We start from the raw sequence: 3,843 nt of genomic DNA on the forward strand, positions 1-3,843 counted from the left end.
AGAGCTAATTGTTAGAATTGTTACAATGAGGGGAGAACCAAATCCAATCTTCATAGGACCTTCTTGCTCCAATTGTCCTTTCAGGGCACCTCAGTCATGGTTCTTGGACACCCCTGGCCTTGAGTTTATGTGGTTCCTGCTTAGGGGCTAGGGCCATTGCTTGACTGAGTTTTAAGGCAACCAGAAGCTACTCTGTTACCTTTTAGAAATTAAAAATCTGGACAACCCTCACTTCAAATCTTTTTTTTTTTTTGAAGGGAGGATGTGTATGGAAATTGGCTGTTCTTAGTTACTCTTAAAGAGATTCTAAAATTTAGAATAATTCTCATCTCCTTTACATGTTTCAATTGTCTACAATTCAGTTACATGTAAGCAAAATTTCTATAATATCTATAGCAATGTAATAGCTTCCCATGCCCCAGTAGAAAATTAGATAGAAACACAAGAAGGGACTAGTTAAACAAAGACCCTTCCCTAAGTCAACTTCTGCCCCAACAAACAAAAGTTTCATCCATTTCACAATGAAAATGGTTTACATCAAAAAGGAGGAATGAATTTGTCATGCAGGCACAACAGTTTAGTGAACAGATCAATCACTTTGGAAGGTAGATTACAAGTAAGAGCTTTCTGAAGACCAAAGAAGTTTTTGTTGGCAAAGGTTCCTTTAGTAACAGAAAGATAAGAAAGGAAAGGTATCTAGGGGTTAGTTTTCAATGCATGATAACAGGAATATCATCCTTAATGATTCTCCCTAAGGACTAGTACTAATCAAAGAATTACTTTTAAAATATTGTCAAATGTTTACTGGCTCCCAACTCAAAGTTTGTCAAACCCCAAACATGCAAAGAAATACATACAATTAGAATGGCAGTTTTCCCAAGGATTCCGCAAAGCTCCAAACTCATCCTGACCCTCTTTTTTGCTTTATGGTAAAGAAGAGAAAGATATGGTTACATTGGTGACCAGATTTGATGATAATAATAATTTGTTAATACATTTGTTAAATAACATGTACTTATTACTACTTGTGGCCTTTGGAGGTGTGAACTTTTTCTAGTAAGTGACTTGTGAACTTTCTTACTTAGTGTGAAGTAGGGGTACTTTAAGTTCTTGATTGATTAACTCAAAATAGACAAAAGGAATAAAGAATTCCCTTTCACATGATGAACAGGATGGTTTCAGAAAGAGCTAGAAAGACCTATATCAACTGATGAAGAGTGAAATAAGAAGAAAACAGGAAAAGATTGTACAGAGTCACAGCAATATGTTGGGATGATCAAATGTGAAAGACTTAACTACTCTCAGCAATACAGTGTTCCAGGACAATTCTGAAGGACTTATCACAAAGAATGTTATCCACCTCCAGAGAGACAACTGTTGGAGATGGAATGCAGACCCAAGCATACTGTTTTTCACTTTAGTTTATTTCAGTTTTTATTTTGGAGATTTGGTTTTATGAGTACTCTCTTAAAAATAAATAATATGGAAACATTTTGCATGATAATGCATATATAACCCATATCCCATTGCTTATCATCTCAGGGAAAGAGAGGGGGAAGGAGAAAATTTGGATCAAAAAACTTAGGTGGAATATTGTTATTACATGTAGTTGGTAAAATAAAATCTTTAAAAAGAGAAAAATATATTTGCTTCAAGTTTTGTACATTATATTTCTAAAACATCTTGCTGCCTCAGAGTCCTAACACTATAGCAAGATACTGAGGGACTCTTTAGCTTTCCTGTATGAGTCCCCATCCTCTGGAGATTCTGTGAGAAGGAAATTAACCTTCCCCACTTCCTGAGGTTTCACAGTTACCTGTAGGCCTGGCATGGGCCTGAAGTTGATCCAGAGGGGAAGATTGTGAGAAGGAAATCATTGAGTGGATTGGGTCATGAGGATAGAGTGGCAGCTGGAAGATGGCAGCAATAGAATCAAGAGATCATGAGACAAGGAGTCAAGGTGATGCCCCCTGGATTGTGCCTCCTTAGGCAGCCCAGGCAAAATAGAAAGCCAGTTGGTTCCCAAGACTTGATATGTGAGAGTTAGTGGGTGTAGAAAAAGGTTAATAAATGGAGGCAAGACCTGATTTTCACTCTCTTCTCTTCCTTGTTTCTTGCTAGTTGGACTTTCCTGTGAGCATGGCTATGGGGCCCTAATGGCGGCTACAGAATAGCAAGCTAAATGGAGCAAACAAGAAAATAACCTGTTTATCTCTCCTCCTTTTCCATCTACTACTTTTTGTTAATAAAATTATTTATAGCCAGTCTCATAATTTTCCCTCTTACAATCCTGAGAAGGATATTGGATGGGTCCTGGAGCTGGCATGAAGGGAGGTGATGGTTCCATTGGAAGGAATATGTATGATGTAAAATCTAGTGGGATTGGGGGTGCAATCTGAGGAGGAGGGGGCAGGGCAACATGAACTACTGCTGGAGATCTAGTGGATGGGAGATTAAAATAATTGGCAGCTACTAGAGAAGGAAGAACTCCAGGAAGTCCTGGAACCAGCTCCAGCTTCCTTCAGAGTCTGTGGTTCCTTCTTTTTCTGTTTCCTCTGCCTATCTGTGATCTTGCCCATTTCACAGGAAGCCTTCTCCCCTTTACAACTCATTTGTTGAAGGACTTCTCCAACAGTCATCTCTGCAGCTTGCCTGGCAACAAAATTGGATGAAAGTCCACTGTTGCCTCTGTCCAACCTTTAGGATCTCACCAAACTGCTCCCAGTGATTTCTGAGATCAGTCTCACTAGTATCTCTCAGGTCACCAATATAGAATGTGGTCTCATCAGCTGGTGGGTCCAGACAAAAGCATTGTTGAAGGCCATTTTAAAAGCTTCTCTGCCACGGGATCTGGGGGGCTTCTCATGTAGGTATGGACACCTCTCTCCTCTTTGGCATCCTCCTTTCCCCCAGAAGGAACAAAGGTGAGGAGGATTCTTTGGTATAGTTGGTCTGGGCCAATTGGAGCAGCATGTCACTGGTCACTGGAGTCTTTCCAAGAATGCCAAATGGCCAAGGGTCATCAAAGTTGGAAATCCCTGGCTCAGTGTTCTGGAGGTAGTAGTCTTTGTTCACATCCAACTTAGGTATGACATCCTGAAGAGCCACTTGTGTATCATGGAACTACATGGGTAAGTCATATTCTGGGTCCAAAAGGCAGAACTAACACACGTTTTTGAGCTTGCTGCAGGCTTGGCACAATTGAGTCTTCTTGAAACACACACCAACACTGGAACACCAGAAAAACACTGCAAAGGACCTAGCACAAATTCTGCATTCTTTTCCACACCTTTCTTTAGTCATTGTAGGGTGTAGGGATTTGGTTCCAGGTACAGGTTCCAGACACAGAATAGGGAAGTCCTCAGCCTCCCAGGTCTGTCTCCTGTAGGTGTCAGAGCCCAGAGAAGTTACCATCTCAGAAGTGGCAGCAGTGACCTTGGTGCTGTCCAGGAGAAGTAGGAGCCCCTGCTGCTAGTTCCTGAGATACCTGAGAATTGAAGCCTTACCTCAGCTAGATGCCCATATTCTTATGAAGCTCCACAGAAAGACAGCAGCCTCCTTTAACTGCAGCTTTTGGTCATGTCCCGACATTCCTCTTGGCTTTAGTGGGCTCATTGAACCAAATATATTACTTAAATGTAGATTTTAATATGTGATTTTCTAAGTCAATATGTTGCCTGCAGGGATATTTTTGTATGGTTTACAAGCTCCAGGTTCTATTTAAATTTGGCATCATTGAACTAGCAGGGCAGCTGTCATTCATTGGTTAGAGCACTGGGTCTAGAGTCAGGAAGTCCCAAGCTCAAATCCAGTCCCAGGTACTTTCTACCTATGTGACTCTGG

At 40.9% G+C, this 3,843-nt stretch overlaps 1 pseudogene; it reads right to left on the minus strand.

Moving 5' to 3' along the window:
* Positions 1 to 2,266: 2,266 nt before the first annotated feature.
* On the minus strand, positions 2,267 to 3,414 carry LOC100618436 (pre-mRNA-splicing factor RBM22-like; annotated as a pseudogene).
* Between the last annotated feature and the right edge of the window lie 429 nt (positions 3,415 to 3,843).

Source organism: Monodelphis domestica, chromosome 1 (genome assembly GCF_027887165.1).
Source record: "Monodelphis domestica isolate mMonDom1 chromosome 1, mMonDom1.pri, whole genome shotgun sequence".
NCBI classification, from domain to species: Eukaryota; Metazoa; Chordata; class Mammalia; order Didelphimorphia; family Didelphidae; genus Monodelphis; species Monodelphis domestica.